This window comes from Theropithecus gelada, chromosome 3 (assembly GCF_003255815.1).
Source record: "Theropithecus gelada isolate Dixy chromosome 3, Tgel_1.0, whole genome shotgun sequence".
Classification (NCBI taxonomy): Eukaryota; Metazoa; Chordata; class Mammalia; order Primates; family Cercopithecidae; genus Theropithecus; species Theropithecus gelada.
The window spans coordinates 8,848,836-8,867,568 of record NC_037670.1 but is presented as its reverse complement, the minus strand read 5'-3'; positions in this window follow the sequence as shown (position 1 = coordinate 8,867,568).

The following is an 18,733-nucleotide window of genomic DNA, read 5'->3' as shown; positions in this document are numbered from 1 at the left end:
AGCACTTTGGGAGGCCAAGGCGGGCGGATCACCTGAGGTCGGGAGTTCAAGACCAGCCTGGCCAACATGGTGAAACCCCATCTCTACTAAAAATACAAAAATGAGCCGCATGTGGCAGCAGGCACCTGTAATCCCAGGTACTCGGGAGGCTGAGGCAGGAGAATCGCTTGAACCTGGCAGGCGGAGGTTGCAGTTAGCCGAGATCACGCCATTGCACTCCAGCCTAGGTGACAAAAGTGAAATTCCATCTCAAAATAAAAATTTAAAGGCAAGGTCTCACTGTCTTGCCTAGGCTGGCCTCAAACTCCTGGGCTCAAAGCAGTCTCCTGGGCCTCCCAAACTGCTGGGATTACAGGCATGAGCCTCCATGCTTAGCCGCATTTAATTCAAGAAATTTTTTACATAGCTGTTGAAAGATAGAGGAAAGGCCAAAAGTGGATACTTAGGTAACCCAGAGATGATTGCAGGAGAGAGCTACCACCCTCGGCGGGGGGATTGAAGGGGAGAGGTAACCGCTTAAATTAACAGTGGTCACTCATTGCTCATGATTTCTGTTTGTCAAAAATTTGGTAGTCATTTGGGTGGAGGATTTGGATGTGGGGGTCTCTCCTGGGGCTGCAGTCCTTTGAGGGTGTAACTGGGGCTGAAAGTCCCTTCCAAGAACCCTCCTGTGTGGCTCACACTCACATGGCGGGCAATTTGGTGCTAGCAGTTGATTCTACAGAGCAAAACAGGCTTGAGCCAATGTGCTACAAGCCAATACTATGACACCAGGCTTTTGTTTGTTCATTTTTATTATTTATTTATTTATTGAGACAGAATCTCATTCTGTCACCCGGACTGGAGTGCAGTGGCGCAATCTCGGCCCACTGCAACCTCTGCCTCCCAGGTTCAAGCGATTCTCGTGCCTCAGCCTCCCTAGTAGCTGGGACTACAGGCGTGTGCCACCACACCAGGCTAATTTTTGTATCTTTAGTAGAGACAGGGTTTCACCCTGTTGGCCAGGCTGGTCTCAAACTCCTGACCTCAAGTGATCCACCTGCCTCAGCCTCTCAAAGTGCTGGGATTACAGGCGTGGGCAACCACACCTGGCTAGTTTTTTGTTTTTAAACTTGAGGTCTCGCTATGTTGTCCCGGCTGGTCTGGAACTCCAAGGCTCAAATGATCATCCTGCCTCGACCTCCCCAAGTGCTAGGCTTACACTCATGAGCCACCACACCCAGCTGACACCAGGCTTTTGAGAAAAGAATAGCTTTATTGCAAGTCAACCAATAAGGAGACAGAAGTCTAAGGCTAGCTCAAATCTGTCTCCCTGTGCCAGCTTTAGGGCAGTCATTTTATTAGGAAAGGTTTAGGGAGTGGATTCTGAGATTAGGTGATTGGTGGAAGGAAAGAGGAGGCCTGGAAAGTGCTCAGGCATGCGCAAGTCCCTATTCATGCTACCTCATGGGGGGCATGTGCAAATTCTGGGGGTGGTTAGTATGTAACATGCAGTGGAAATTCACGCTGTGACATTAGCAAGCTTGTTCTGTGCAAACTGCAGTTGGCCATATTGGTTACAATCTATTTCAGCCAGCCTGTTAATCCCACCAGCAGATGAATTTCAGCATTTCTGCAAGTCGTTTCTTTTTTTATCTGCCATCCTGCAAACTGGAAAATTTCTGCTAGTCATTGGTTTCTTTAACTCTTTGGGGCACAGTTTCACTGGTAGGAGGTCTCAGTTTATCTCATGGGCCTCTTCGTAGGGCTACTTCAGAGTCCCCACAGCAGCCTCCAGAAGGAATATCACAAGAAAGAAAAGAAAAGAGCCACTAGGGGCTGGGTGCAGTGGCTCACGCCTGTAATCCCAACATTTTGGAAGGCTGAGGCAGGAGGATCCCTTGAGCCCAGGAGTTTAAGCCAGCCTGGACAATTTAGGGAGACCCCCATCTCTACTTTTGAAAAAAAGAGTCGGGCACGGTGGCTCACACCTGTAATCCCAGCACTTTGGGAGGCCAAGGCGGGTGGATCACGAGGTCAGGAGATTGAGACCATCCTGGCTAACATGGTGAAACCCCGTCTTTACTAAAAATACAAAAAATTAGCTGGTGTGGTGGCAGGCGCCTGTAGTCCCAGCTACTTGGGAGGCTGAGGCAGGAGAATGGCGTGAACCCAGGAAGCAGAGCTTGCAGTGAGCTGAGATCACGCCACTGCACTCCAACCTGGGCGATAGAGCTAGACTCCATCTCAAATAAATAAATAAATAAATAAATAAATAAATAAATAAATAGAAATTAGGCTGGGCGTGGTGGTTTATGCCTTTAATCCCAGCACTTTGGGAGGCCGAGGCAGGTGGATCACGAGGTCAGGAGTTTCAGACCAGCCTGGCCAAGACGGTGAAACCCTGTCTCTACTAAAAATACAAAAATTAGATGGGTGTGGTGGCGGGTGCATGTAATCCCAGCTACTTGGGAGGCTGAGGCAGGAGAATTGCTTGAACTTGGGAGGCGGAGGTTGCAGTGAGCTGAGATCGTGCTAGCCTGGGTGAGAGAGCAAGACACTGTCTCAAAAAAAAAAAAGAGAAAGAAATTAGCTAGGTGTGGTGGCACATACCTGTGGTTCCAGCTGTTTGGGAGGCTGAGGCAGGAGGATTGGTTGAACCCATGATGTCGAGGCTACGATGAGCCAGATTGTACCATTGCACTCCAGCCTGGGCAACAGAGCAAGATGCTATCTCAAAAAAAGAAGAGTCCGGGCGCGGTGGATCACGCCTGTAATCCCAACATTTTGGGAGGCCAAGACAGGATCCCTTGAGGCCAGGAGTTTGAGACCAGCCTGGCCAACTTGGCAAAGCCCTGTCTCTACCAAAAAAATACAAAAATTAGCTGGGTGTGTTGGCCCACACCTGTAATCCCAGCTACTTGGGAGGCTGAGGCAGGAGAATCACTTTAACCTGGGAGGCAGAGGTTACAGTGAGCCAAGATCATGCTATTGCACTCCAGCCTGGGCGACAGAGCAAGACTCCATCTCAAAAAAAAAGAAAAAAACTTACACCTAGCCAACTGCCCACAAACGCAGCCCTGGGTGCATTGCTTATGAGTTAAGTCCTACTTTGCAAGGAGCAGCTCTGGTTCAATAAAAGATTGCTGTTTAACACCACCAGCTTACCCTTGAATTCTTTGAGTGAAACCACAAACCCTCTCAGGCTAATCACAATTTGGGGGCTTACCTGTAGGCCTGTATCAATACTAATTGTCTTCATTATGGTAGCTTTGTCGTAACTTTTGAAATTGAGAAATGTGAATCTTCCAGCTTTTTCTTTTTCTAGATTGTTTTGGCTATTTGAAGTCCCTTGAATTTCACATGATTTTTTTTTTTTTTTTTTCAGACAAGGTCCCGCTCTGTCACCCAGGCTGAAGTGCAGTGCCGAGATCTCAGCTCACTGCAACCTCTGCCTCCTGGGTTCAAGCAATTCTCCCAACTTAGCCTCCCAAGTAGCTGGGACTAGAGGCATGCACCACCACGCCCAGCTAATTTTTGTATTTTTAGTACAGACGGGGTTTCACCATGTTGTCCAGGCTGGTCTCCAACTCCTCACCTCAAGTGATCCACCCATCTCAGGCTCCAAAATGCTGGGATTACAGATGTGAACCACCATGCCCGGCCTCTGCATGAATTTTTAGGATGAGCTTGTCAATTTCTGAAAACAAGCCAACTGGGGATTTGTTTGTTTCTTTAGACATGAGATGTCACTCTATCACCCAGACTGGAGTGCAGTGGCACCGCCCCAGCTCACTGCAGCCTGGAACTCCTCGGTTCAAGTGATCCTCTCATCTCAGTGTCCTGAGTAGCAGGGAATACAGAGACATGCCACCATGCCCTGCTGATTTTTAATTTTTGTAGAGACATGGTCTCGAACTCCTGATCTCCCAGGCTCATTTTTTTTTTTTTTTTTTTTTGAGACGGACTCTTGCTCTGTCTCCCAGGCTGGAGTGCAATGGTGCAACCTCGCCTCACTGCAACCTCTGCCTCCCGGGTTCAAGCGATTCTGCCTCAACCTCCTAAGTAGCTGGTAAGCATGGGCGCCTGCCACCACACCCAGCAAATTTTTCATATTTTTAGTAGAGATGGGGTTTCACCATGTTAGCCAGGCTGGTCTCGAACTCCTGGCGTCAAGTGATCCTCCTGCCTCAGCCTCCCACAGCAATGGAATTACAGGCATGAGCTGCTGCTTCTGGTCCAGCTGAGGATTTTGATAGGGATTGGTTTATATCTATATGCGAACTGGGGAGTATTGGAATATTGACATCGCAATAATATTAAGTCTTTCAGGCCACGTGCAGTGGCTCACATCTGTAATCCGAGCACTTTGCGAGATCAAGGCAGGTGGATCACTTGAGGTCAGGAGTTTAAGACCAGCCTGGCCAACATGGCAAAACCCTGTCTCTGCTAAAAATACAAAAATTAGCTGGGCTTGGTGGTGTAATTAAATTAGCTGGGTGCGTGCCTGTAATCCCAGCTACTTGGGAGGCCGAGGCAAGAGGACCACTTGAACCTGGTAGGCAGAGGTGGCAGTCAGCCTAAATTGCACCACTGGACTCCAGCCTGGGTGAAAGAGCAAGCCTCTGTCTCAAAAAAATAAAAGGAAGAGGAGGAGGAGGAAGAGGAGGAGAAGAAGGAGGAAAAGAAGAAGGAGGCAGGGAGGGAGGGAAGGAAAGGAGGCAGGGAGGGAGGGAAGGAAAGGAGGGAGGGAGGGAGGGAAGGAAAGGAGGGAGGGAGGGAGGAAGGAAGGAAGGAAGGAAGGAAGGAAGGAAGGAAGGAAGGAAGGAAGGAAGGAAGGAAGGAAGGAAGGAAGGAATACCTGAAACTGGGTACTTTTTTTTTTTGTTTTGAGAAAGGATCTTGCTCTGTTGCCCAGGCTGGAGTGCAGTGGCACAATCTTGGCTCACTGCAACCATCACCTCCTGGGTTCAAGCAATTCTCATGCCTCAGCCTCTGAAGTAGCTGGGATTCAGATGTGCACACCATGCCCAGCTAATTTTTGTATTTTTAGTAGAGACAGGGTTTCACCATATTGGCCAGGCTGGTCTCGAACCCCTGACCTCAGGTGATCAACCCACCTCAACCTCCCAAGTGCTGCAATTACAGTCGTGTGAGACACTGCACCTGGCCTCAAAAATACCGTTTAATGGCTGACAATTACTTGCCCTGAAATGTGAAACAAAATTCATTTACTACATTGTTTTTAAGATAGCACCTGGCCTTCAGTCATCGGAAATAATGATTTCCTATAAATAAAAAACCACTGCAGTGATTTTAGTGATTAGCGTAAGTAGAGTTTTTCCCCTGGCTGTGACATCATATTATTAAAAGCATTAAGCACCTGGAATTCATGCTGTAGTTGATTTATAAGTTACATAATATATAAATCTCCTTTTATAAGACTGTTTTGTGGTCACAATTACTTCAAAACCCAATTACATTCAAATAATCTAATAGCTCATGCTTTGGCAATTACAGAAGTGTGATTTTGACACATAGAAATTTTATGAGGTTAGCAAATAAAAAATGCTATAAAAAGAGGTGAACAATGGTTCCTCTGTTTAAATGTAGAGTGCAGCAGTATTTAGGTAATATTTTTCAGTTAATATAATCAGCCTAGAATATAGCATTGTAAATCACAGAGTGTTTTAGAAATACGGATCTAAAGAAGGTAATACCTTTTCCAAATTACAAAATTTTGGCAAATCAATACAGTACTTTGTAATACAATCAAACTATGTTTTTGTTGGAGTTATATATGACTTTAATAATAATTTCCACTGCAAAAGCACCACTTAAATACTAAAGCAAATTATGAAGGCTTTTCATGAGACTTTATAACAGAGCTGGTTGTTTTACACAAATTAATATGGCTTTTAAAACATTATATAATTTCTTGGCCGGGCATACTGGCTCCTGCCTGTAATCCCAGCACTTTGTGGGGCTGAGACTGGCAAATTGCTGAGCTCAGGGGTTTGAGACCAGCATGGACAACATGGCAAGATCCTGTCTCTAAAAATAAAAATGTTTTAAAAGCTGTAGAGTTAACACAGTAGAGAAATCATGTGCATATAAAATGTGCTACATTTCCTTCTGGGATTGGTCCCAAACTGCTCACAAAAAGCTTTAAAACTCTACCTTAATGAAGGTCCAACATGCCAATACCAAATTAAAGCCATTTTTCAAGTATTGGTAAGTCTTCCATAAACAGGGCAACCTTTAACGATCAATAGGTCATTCAGCTGGGACTTATGCTGGTGGATCTCTTTTATTTTATTTTTTTTGACGGAGTCTCGCTCTGTCGCCCAGGCTGGAGTGCAGTGGTGCGGTCTCGGCTGCGGTACCAGGTTCACGCCATTTTCCTGCCTCAACCTCCCGAGTAGCTGGGACTACAGGAGCCCACCATCGCGCCTGGCTAATTTTTTGTATTTTTAGTAGAGACGGGGTTTCACCGTGTTAGCCGGGATGGTCTTGATCTCCTGACCTTGTGATCCACCCACCTTGGCCTCCCAAAGTGCTGGGATTACAGGCGTGAGCCACCGCGCCTGACCTGGATCTCTTTTATTTAAAGCTCCAAACTCAGCTGGGTTTGGTGGTTCACGCCTGTAATCCCAGCACTTTGAGAGGCAGAGGCAGGTGGATCACCTGAGATCAGAAGTTCGAGACCAGCCTGGCCAACATAATGTAAACCCCCATATCTACTAAAAATACAAAAATTAGCCAGGTGTGGTGGCACAGGGAAAAAAAAAAAAGTCAATTATTCTATTTGGGGATTTAAATGATACTATTTTTTATTTTTTTGAGACAGAGTTTCACTCTGTCACCCAGTCTGGAGTGCAGTGGTGCAATCTCAGCTCACTGCAACCTCCACCTCCTGAGTTCAAGTGATTCTCCTGCCTCAGCTTCCCAAGTAGCTAGAATTGCAAGCGCCAGCCACCACATCTGGCTAATCTGTGTATTTTTTGTGGAGATGGCGTTTTACCATGTTGGTCAGGCTGGTCTCAAACTCCTGGCCTCAAGTTATCTGCCTGTCTCGGCCTCCCAAAGTGCTAGGATTACACATGAAAGCCACCACAGCACGTGGCCCAGCCTTTTCCTCTATAAATTAAAAAAAAAAAAAAAAAAAAAGCCAGATGTGGAGGTTCATGACTGTAATCCCAGCACTTTGGGACAGATCACTGTAATTCCAGCTACTCAGGAGGCTGAGGCAGGAGGATCACTTGGACCTAGGAGTCAGAGGTTGCAGTGAGCTAATATATTTTAATTCGTATATAATGAGCAGTGAGGACGACCAGAGTTCACTTCCATCACCGTTGGTGGGTTTGGGGGCTGGCTGTTTTACTGTATCCTTTTGTTTTGTTTTTTTTTTTTGAGATAGAGTCTCACTCTGTTGCCCAGGTTGGAGAGCAGTGGCGCAATCTCAGCTCACGGCAATAAACAAGTAAAGATGCTCACCTATAGAGGAAATCAGGGAAACACAGTAAGATAGTACCACAGTAAGATACTGTATTGTACCTGTTAGTCTGTAAAAAATTAAAAAGATCTGGACAACGAACAATCTGATATAATGCAAATGACACCATAAATCACTAGAACTGCATTGAGAAACAATTTGGCACTTTCTTTCTTTCTTTTCTTTTTTTCTTTTCTTTCTTTGTTTTCATGAGACAGGGTCTGGCTCTGTCAACCCAGGCTACAGTGTAGTGGTGCGGTCATAGCTCGCTGCAGCCTTGAACTCCTGGGCTCAAGCAATCCTCTTGCCTCAGCCTCCCAAAGTACTGGGATTACAGACGTGAGCCACCTTTTTCTTTTTTTCTTTCTTTTTTCTCGAGAGTGGAGTCTTGTTACAGATGCCTGTAATCCCAGCTACTCAGGAGGCTGAGGCAGGAGAATTGCTTGAACTTGGGAGGTGGAGGTTGCAGTGAGCCGAGATCGTGGACGCCCACCACCATGCCTGGTTAATTTTGTATTTTAGTAGAGATGGGGTTTCACCATGTTGGTCAGGTTGGTCTCGAACTCCTGACCTCAGGTGATCCACCTGCCTTGGCCTCCCAAACTGCTGGGATTACAGATGTGAGCCACTGTTCCTGGCCTTTAATTTTATTTTCTATAGAGAGTGGTCTCATAATATTGCCTGAGCTGGTCTCAAATTCCTGGCCTCAAGAAATCCTCCCACCTCAGCCTCCTGAGTAGCTAGGACTACAGGAGTGCACCACCATGCCCAGCTAATTTTTTTTTTTTTTTTTTTTTTTTTTGTAGAAATGGGGTTCTCATTATGTTGCCCAGGCTGGTCTTGAACTCCTGGGCTCAAGCGATCCATCCTCCTGCCTCAGCCGCCCAACGTGCTGGGATTACAGGTGTGAGCAAACATGCCCAGCCTAATATTATTAATACATCATGGCTGTTCATATTTATAGGATGCATGTGAAATTTCGTTACGTGCATAGAAGTGCGATTGTAGGACCCGAGGGAAAAGCTTCTGTTTCACCATCTGAAGGTTTGCTGATAAATCAGCTCACAAAAGGCAGATTAATTGGAAAAAAAGGCATACAAATTCCATTAGGCGTATATGGGGAGAACCACAGCATGATTACCCACCACCCCAAAGGCGTTCAGAAGCTTATATACTATCTTTTTTTTTTTTTTTTTTTAAGTAGAGACTGGGTTTTCGCCATGTTGCCAGGCTGGTCTCGAACTCCTGCACTCAAGTGATCCTCCCCCTTGGTCTCCCAAAGAGCTAGGATTACCGCCATGAGCCACTGTGCCTGGCACTATATATGTGTGTGTATACATATATATGTATATACATATATACGTATGTATATATGTATACACACACACCATCTTGCAGTTACAGGAAGAATAGGAGTTCGGATCCTGGTAAAACAGGTTATGGGAGGGGGAAGAAAGAGGAATTCTATTGAGGGGACATAAAGGATTACTGGGGACTAGGCAGAGTGGCTCACACCTGTAAACCCAGCACTTTGGGAGGCCAAGGTGGGCAGATCACTTGAGGTCAGGAGTTCGAGACCAGCCTGGCCAACATGGCGAAACCCTGTCTCTACTCGAAACACAAAAATTAGCCAGGCATGGTGGCACGTAGATTAAATCCCAGCTACTCAGGAGGCTGAGGCAGGAGAATCACTTGAACCCAGAAGGAGGAGGTTGCAGTGAGCTGAGATGGCGCCACTGCACTCCAGCCTGGGTGACAGAGTGAGACTCCATTTCTTTTTTTTTTTTTTTTTTTTGAGACGGAGTCTCGCTCTGTCGCCCAGGCTGGAGTGCAGTGGCACAATCTCGGCTCACTGCAAGCTCCGCCTCCCGGGTTCACGCCATTCTCCTGCCTCAGCCTCCCAAGTAGCTGGGACTACAGGCGCCCACCACCGCGCCCGGCTAATTTTTTCTATTTTTTAGTAGAGACGGGGTTTCACCATGGTCTCGATCTCCTGACCTTGTGATCCGCCCGCCTCGGCCTCCCAAAGTGCTGGGATTACAGGCGTGAGCCACCGCGCCCGGCCGAGACTCCATTTCAATAAAAATAAAAATAAAGTATTACTGGGGAGAATGAATGGATTTAGGAGCAGAGACTAACTTGTACATAATTCTCTTTGGAATTTCAATGAGCCTGCAGGAGACATTACCTTGCGGAAGAGTCTGTTCAGGTGTGTTTCCATTCTTGATTTTATAGAAAAGGGAAGAAAAAAAAAAACAATTGTTTTCATTGGGGCGTGGGTTTGGATCTTAGGCAGAGAAAGTAACTTCAGCTTCATCCTGTGCTGTGGGAGAAAAGGTGGTCTTTCAGACACAGTTTATCGTTACTGCTGCTTTTCCTGTGTTTGGGCTATACCTTCCTGCTTCTTTGAACGGTGGGTGGACCAGAGTTTGTGAGTCAATTTGCGTTAGCTGTGTGATCTGGAGCAAGCTACTGTTGTCAGAGGAGTTTGAACCAGAGTGACTCCATCTTGAATAGAGGTTGGGTAAAATGAGACTGAGACCTGCTGATAGTGACAGGAGGCAGCCAAGTGCCTAGGCCAATAGGGGCGGGCCCCCGGTGAAACCCCACCTCCAACCCCGAAGATAGTTTAAAGCCTGAAACTGAAGCTACGAGTTAAAACCTCAGATCGGATTGAGAGTTTAACTTCCTGTTTGTTGGGCTTTGCTCTGAACCCCACCCTTCACCTATTTTACATATACCCACCCTTTCCTAATTGGTTTTCTACTCTTTCTTTTTTTTTTTTTTCAGACAGAGTCTTGCTCTGTCGCCCAAGCTGGAGTGCAGTGGTATGATCTCGACTCATTGCAACCTCTGCCTCCCGGGTTCATGCCGTTCTGCCTCAGCCTCCCGAGTAGCTGGGACTACAGGCGTCCGCCACCACGCCCAGCTAATTTTTTGTATTTTTTAGTAGAGATAGGGTTTCACCGTGTTAGCCAGGATGACCTCAATCTCCTGACCTCGTGATCCACCCGCCCCGGCGCCCCAAAGTCCTGGGATTACAGGCATGAGCCACCGTGCCTGGCGGTTTTCTACTTTTTCATGCCCACCTTTGAATAGTGTCTTTGCTTTAACTCACCTCATTAGCATAAACTCCAGTGTGATTGAAAGGACTCATTATAAATAACAAAAGACATTCCTCCAACTCCTGGACTCAAGGGATTCGTCAAGCAAGCCTCAGCCTCCTGAATAGCTGGGACTACTCCTTTTTGCATACTCACTAGCCAATCAGCACACACTCCCCACCCTGTGCCTATAAAGGCCCCAGACTCAGTCAGTAGGGGAGGAGACAGCCTGACTTCGGGGAAGGCAACCTGCACTTCCCATCCCCTCTCCACTGAGTGTCGCTGTCATTGCTCAATAAAACTCTCCACCTTCACCATCCTTCAATTGTCCAGGTAACTTCGTTCTTCCTGGATGCTGGACAAGAGCTTGGGACCCCACGAATGAGGGTACCTAGAAAGGCTGTCACGCTGGGCCTTTGCCCTCGCGGGTGGAGGGCAGCTGTCCCCATGTGATGACGAAAGGGGCCAGCTGAGCTGCTGACATGTCACCATCTGTGGATGGCAGAACTAAAGGTGCACTGTAATAACACCCCCTCTGGGGCTTCAGGGACACGGGCACCCTCACCTAGGCGTGGCTGCATTTCCCTCAAGGTGACCTGCCGGGTCTGGCTATGGGCCCTGCACAGAGCTTTCTCCTGTGTTGGCGCCTGGAGAGGCCAGCCGGCCAGATCCCACACGTGCTCACTCGTGTGCTCCCTCCTGCAAGGGGTTGAGCACAGTGGGCTGAGTAGATGAAGCATCCCTTCCAAGAGTTTAGTGAAGGGGGCCTGGAAAAACCCTGCATCGCCACTGAGCTACAGTCCCAGGAGGTGAGGCATTCGCAGTCACAGGATGACACAGGAGGGTGGCACAAGACACAGGTGACAAAAAACCTTGCTGATAAAACAGGTTGCAGCAAAGAAGCTGGCCAAAACCCACCAAACCAAGGTGGCGATGAAAGTGACCTCTGGTAGGCCAGGCGCAGTGGCTCAATGCCTGTAATCCCAGCACTTTGGGAGGCTGAGACGGGCGGATCACCTGAGGTCAGGAGTTCGAGACCAGCCTGGTCAACATGGTGAAACCCTGTCTCTACTAAAAATACAAAAAATTAGCCAGGCGTGGTGGCACATGCCTGTAATCCCAGCTACTTGAGAGACTGAGGCAGGAGAATCACCTGAACCCGGGAGGCCGAGGTTGTGGTGAGCCAAGATCGTGCCATTGCATTCTAGCCTGGGCGACAAGAGTGAAACTCTATCTCAAAAAAAAAAAAAAGAAAGTGACCTCAGGTCGTCCTCACTGCTCATTATATACTAATTATAATACATTAGCATGCTAAAGACACTCCCACCAGTGCCATGACAGTTTAGAAATGCTGTGGCAACATCAGGAAGTTACCCTATATGGTCTAAAAAGTAGAGGAACTGGCCAGGTGCAGTGCTCATGCCTGTAATCCTAGCACTTTGGGAGGCCAAGGTGGGTGGAAAGTGAGGTCAAGAGTTTAAGACCAGCCTGGCCAAGATGGTGAAACTCCATCTCTACGAAAAATACAAAAATTAGCTGGGCATGGTCGTGGGCGCCTATAATCCCAGCTACTCAAGAGACTGAGGCAGGAGAATCGCTTGAACCCGGGAGGCAGAGGTAGCAGTGAGCTGAGATTGCGCCATTGCACTCCAGCCTGGGAGACAGAGCAAGACTCTGTCTCAAAAAAACGTGGGGAGGAACCCTCAGTTCCAGGAATGGCCCATGCCTTTCCCAGAAAACTCATGAATAATCCACCCTTGTTGGGCATGTAATCAAGAGATAACTATAAAAAATAGCCAGCCAGCAACCCTCGGGGCTTCTCTGCCTATGGAGTAGACATTCTTTATTCCTTTACTTGTTTTTGTTTGTTTGTTTTTTGAAATGGAGTCTCACTTTTTCATCCAGACTGGAGTGCAGTGGCACAATCTCGGCTCACTGCAACCTTCACCTCCCCAGCTCAAGTGATTCCCTGCCTCAGCCTCCCAAGTAGCTGGGATTACAGGTGTGTGTCACATGCCCAGCTAGCTTTTGTATTTTTTAGTGGAGACAGGGTTTCACCATGCTGGCTAGTCTGGTCTTGAACTCCTGACCTCAAATGATCCGCCCACCTCAGCCTCTCAGAGTGCTGGGATTACAGGTGTGAACCACTGTGCCCAGCCTATTCCTTTACTTTCGTAGTATACTTGCTTCCACTTTACTCCATGGACTCACCTGGAATTCTTGTGTGAAATTCAAGAACCCTCTCTTGGCTTGGTGTGGTGGCTCAGACCTGTAATCCCAGCACTTTGGGAGGCCGAGGCGGGTGGATCATGAGGTCAGGAGTTTGAAACCAGCCTGACTAACATAGTGAAACCCTGTCTCTACTAAAAATACAAGAAAATTAGCCAGGCGTGGTGGTGCACACCTGTAATCCCAGCTACTCAGGAGGCTGAGGCAGGAGAATCGCTTCAATCCGGGAGACAGAGGTTGCAGTGAGCCGAGATAGTGCCATTGCACTCCAGCCTGGGCAACAGAGTGAGACTCTGTCTCAAAAAAAAAAAAGAAAAGAAAAACAGAACCCTCTCTTGGGGTCTGGATTGCAACCCCTTTCCAGTAACAGTGTGAAAGAAAAATCAAATCACTAGACCCAAACTCACTATGCCAAAGGGAAAAGCTAAGCTTAGGAACAGAATCGTGCAGGAAACTGCATTTTCTTTTGTTCCTAACCAGATGGCTGCAAGATCGATGGCCACGTATCTCCCCAGGTGGCCTCCCTCACCCTGACCATGTAAATTCAGTTTACCTTCACAGGTACAGGACAAATAAAAGAATGGAAATCTGGTCAAGCGTGGGGGCTGACACCTGTAATCCCAACACTTTGGGAGGCTGGGGTGAGAGAATTGCTGGAGCTCAGAGGTTGGAGATAACCCTGGGCAACACAGTGAGAACCTGTCTCTATGAAAAAGGTGTAAAATTAGCCTGGTGTGGTAGTGCACAGCTGTAGTCCCAGCTACTCGGGAGGCTGAACTGGGAGTATTGCTTAAGCTCAGGAGGTCGAGGGTCCAGTGTACTCCAACCTGAGCAACAGAATAAGATCCTGTCTCAAAAAAAAAAAAAGAAAAAGAAAGAAAAAAATCATGGCTGGGCACGGTGGCTCACGGCTGTAATCCCAGCACTTTGAGAGGCCAACGGATCACCTGAGGTCACGAGTTCGAGACCAGCCTAACCAACATGGTGAAACCCCCGCCTCTACTATATACAAAAAATTAGGCATGGTGGCACATGCCTGTAATTCCAGATACTTGGGAGGCTGAGGCAAGAGAATCGCTTGAGCTGAGGAGGCAGAGGTTGCAGTGAGCCGAGATTGAACCATTGCACTCCAGCCTGGGCAACAAGAGTGAAACTCTGTCTCGAAAAAATGACAATTTTTTTTTTTTTTAAATCATAGTTCCTGGCTGGGTGCGGTGGCTCACACCTGTAATCCCAGCACTTTAGGAGGTCGAGGTAGGCAGATCACAAGGTCAGGAGTTCGAGACCAGCCTGGCCAACATGGTGAAACCCTGTCTCTACTAAAAACTACAAAAATCAGCCAGGTATGGTGGCGCACGCCTGTAATGCTAGCTACTCAGGAGGCTGAGGCAGAATTGCTTGAACCCGGGAGGCGGAGGTTGCAGTGGGCTGAGATCACGCTACTGCACTCCTGCCTGGGGAACAAAGCGAGTCTCTGTCTCAGAAAACAAAACAAAACAAAACTAGAAAGTCACACTTCCACTCACCCTAAGACAAAAACATAATTGACTTATTCCTATTCTGTGTTTACTTTATCTTGTGTAAAATATAGATATACTCAGCACAAGATGAATTCATAATTGACTGTTCTTTTTTCCCTGCTTTCACATGTGTTAAAAGAAAAGCTTCAGCCAAATTAAATTTAAAGGAGTTTAATTGAGCAATGAACGATTTGTGAATCGGGCAGCCCCCAGAATCACGGCGAATTCAGAGAGACTCCAGTGCAGCCACGGGATGGAAGAAGATTTATAGACAAAGGGAAACAACATACAGAAATCAGTGAGGTACAGAAACAACTGGATGGGCTACAGGTCGGCATTTGCCTTGTTTAAATACGGCTCAAACAGTTGGCTACATCTGATTGGCCAACACTCAGTGCTTGGCACAGGTGTGGGCTATGGCCGGGTTACACCGCCACTTGTTAGAGTTCACAATAGGCAGCTTTAGGCTAAACTTGATTAATACATATAACCTGGGCCGGGCGTGGTGGCTCAAGCCTGTAATACCAGCACTTTGGGAGGCCGAGACGGGCAGATCACGAGGTCAGGAGATCGAGACCATCCTGGCTAACATGCTGAAACCCCGTCTCTACTAAAAAATATAAAAAACTAGCCCGGCGAGGTGGCGGGCGCCTGTAGTCCCAGCTACTCGGGAGGCTGAGGCAGGAGAATGGCGTAAACCCGGGAGGCGGAGCTTTCAGTGAGCCGAGATCCGGCCACTGCACTCCAGCCTGGGCGACAGAGCGAGACTCCGTCTCAAAAAAAAAAAAATATATATATATATATGTAACATGTGGATTCAGTGATCCTGAGTGAAAGCCTCACTACCTTTCCTCCTTTTTCGTTTCTCTCCTCCTTCCCCTCCTGCCTGCTCTTTCTCCTTTAAATATTGAAGTCCTCAAAACTCTCTGGAAAAGGCACAGGTCACAGATTTTTCTGTGGCTTGTGTCTCTTTTTCCTGGGCATGTCCTCAACCTTGGCAAAATAAACCTCTAAATTCATTGAGTCCCCTTCCCTCCCCTCCTCTTCCCTTCCCTTCCCCTGTCTTTGAGACAGGGTCTCTCTCTGTCATCCAGGCCAGGGTACAGTGGTGCAAATGATAGGGACAGGAGGCAGGGAAAGCCTGGGCAGAAGAGGGTGGGGCCCTCTCTGGGGTCCCACCCTCAAGCTAAAAAACCCAGAACTGCAGCCCAAAGTGAGAACTGACATTCCTGTTTTCTTTTTCTTCCTTTCTTTTCTTTTCTTTTCTTTTTTTTTTTTTGAGATGGAGTCTCCCTCTGTCGCCCAGGCTGGAGTGCCATGGTGCGATCTTGGCTCACTGCAACCTCTGCCCCCTGGGTTCAAGCAATTCTCCTGCCTCAGCCTCCCTAGTAGCTGGGATTACAGGCAACCACCACCACACCCGGCTAATTTTTGTATTGTTATTAGAGAAGGGGTTTCACCTTCTGAAACCCCTTCTTGACCCCTTCACCTGGTCAAGAGTTCATCTTGACCAGGCTGGTATTGAACTCCTGACTTCATGATCCATCCTCCTTGGCCTCCCAAAGTGCTGTGATTACAGGCATGCGCCACCACGCCCAGCCAACATTGCTGTTTTCCTGCTCGAACGCTGCCTTTTCCAAAACCACCCTTGACCTGCCCCGCCCCCAATCCTGTGCCCATAAAAACCCCAGGCCTAGCCAGCAGAGAGAGGAGAAGCAGCTGGACATCAAAGACCACAGTTGAATGTCAGAGAGAAGTGGCTTAACTTCAGAGGGACAGTTTGCTGGAGTAGCTTTGGAGGAGTATGGCCAGGGATAGCTGGACTTCAGAGAAAGATTACCTTCCTGCTCTATCCCCTTTTCAGTTCCCCTTCCCGCTTAGAGCCACTTTCATCAGCAATAAAGTCTCCTGCATTTACCATCTTCAGTTCGTTTGTGTGACCTCATTCCTCCTGGACACTGGAAAAGAACTTGGGTGCCATGAGTGTGGATGCAAAAGGCTGTCACACTGATCCTCCACTGAGCTGTTCACACTTAAGCCATTCACAGACAGCAGAGCTAAAAGTACTGTAACACTGCCTCTGGGGCTTCAGTAGTCTCAGGCACCCTCCACTAGATGCTATCATGGGGCTGGTATGGAGATGGCTCTTGCTGGCACCTAAAAGTGCTCACCCCATCTCCTGCACCTGCTCATCTGTGCTCCCTCTCCTGTGAAGGGTGGAGTAGTGAGTGAGTGGAGTTCACCCCCACTGGCACCAAACCAGCTGGCTAGTTCCAGCACCCATGCACTCCAATTCCTGCCTGCTAAGGGGTCAGGCAATATCCTGCTTCACAATCACAGCTCATTGCAAACTCCCGCCTCCCAGGCTCAAGTGATCCTCCTGCCTCAGCCTCCCAAAGCACTAGGATTGCAGGCAGTCCAGTCAGTCATTTTCTTTGGTTTACACTACTTTACCTCCCTGAGGCTTATTTTCCCCAAATGAGAGGTAGAAACTGCTCTGTTGGGAGGATTAGATGAGATATGTCTCATATTTTTGTTTAAAACTGGACATTTTATTTTATCTTATTTTACTTATTTTTGAGACAAGGTCTTGCTCGCTCTGTCACCCAGGCTGGAGTGCAGTGGTGTAGTCTTGGCTCACTGGAACCTTAACCTCCTGGGCTCAAGTGATCCTCCTGTCTCAGCCTCCTGAGCAGCAGGGACTACAGGCTCCAGCCACCACACTTGGCTAATTTATTTATTTATTTATTTTTTTTTTTTTGAGACGGAGTCTCGCGCTGTGTCACCCAGGCTGGAGTGCAGTGGCGCGATCTCGGCTCACTGCAAGCTCCGCCTCCCAGGTTCACGCCATTCTCCTGCCTCAGCCTCCGAGTAGCTGGGACTACAGGCGCCCGCCACCACGCCCGGCTAGTTTTTTGTATTTTTAGTAGAGACGGGGTTTCACCATGTTAGCCAGGATGGTCTCGATCTCCTGACCTCGTGATCCGCCCGTCTCGGCCTCCCAAAGTGCTGGGATTACAGGCTTGAGCCACCGCGCCCGGCCTAATTTATTTATTTATTTATTTATTTTTTTTTTTCGAGACGGAGTCTCGCCGTGCTCCCAGGCAGGAGTGCAGTGGCGTGATCTCGGCTCACTGCAAGCTCCGCCTCCCGGGTTCACGCCATTCTCCCGCCTCAGCCTCCCAAGTAGCTGAGACTACAGGCGCCGCCACCACGCCCGGCTAGTTTTTTGTATTTTTAGTAGAGACGGGGTTTCACCATGTTAGCCAGGATAGTCTCGATCTTCTGACCTCGTGATCCACCCGCCTCGGCCTCCCAAAGTGCTGGGATTACAGGCTTGAGCCACCGCGCCCGGCCGCCTAATTTATTTTTATATTTATTTTTTGTAGAGACAGAGTCTCACTATGCTGCCTAGGATGGTCTGGAACTCCTGGGCTCAAGTGGTCCTCCTGACTCACGCCCGCAAAGTGTTGGGATTACAGGTGTGAGCCATGGCACCCAGCAAAAACTGGACAGTTTAGATCATGTATTGTAATTCCAAATTCTGATGTCCTGGTGGTAGCTGTTGCAGATTTTGACATTGTTGTTGTTTGCTGGTTGTCTGGTTGGTTAAAAACTTGAAGCCACTAAAGGAAGTCTCTGTTTTGTTTTGTAATTCTTGCTTTTATTACCAAGCCTGGCTTCCTAGGGGCCCATTTCTGAATCAGCATTGCTTAGTACCCAGCCATTGTTTGGTTAGAAGGTTTCCATAAACACTTTACGGAAAATAAAATACTTTATTTTTATTTTTATTGAGATGGAGTCTCACTCTGTCACCCAGGCTGGAGTGCAGTGGTGCCATTTCAGCTCACTGCAACCTCAGCCTTCTGGGTTCAAGCGATTCTCCTGCCTCAACCTCCCGAGTAGCTGGGACTACAGGCGCCTGCCACCATGCCCAGCTAATGTTTGTATTTTAGTAGAGATGAGGTTTCACTATGTTGGCCAGGCTGGTCTGGAACCCTTGACCTCAAGTGATCCACCCGCCTCGGCCTCCCAGAGTCTGGGATTACAGTTGTGAGCCACCACACCTGGCCTCTTTTTTTCTTTGCTTTTTTTTTTTTTTTTTTTTTCTTTTAAGATGGAGTTTCGCTCTTGTTGTCCAGGCTGGAGTGCAATGGCACGATCTCGGCTCACTGCAACCTCTGGCTCCTGGGTTAAAACAATTCTCCTGCCTCAGCCTCCCAAGTACTGGGACTACAGACATGCGCCACACACCTGGCTAATTTTTTGTATTTTTAGTAGAGATGGGGTTTCACCATGTTGACCAGGCTGGTCTCAAACTCCTGACCTCAGGAGATCTGCCCACCTCAGCCTCCCACAGGTATGAGCCACCATGCTCAGCTTTATTTTATTTTATTATTTTATTT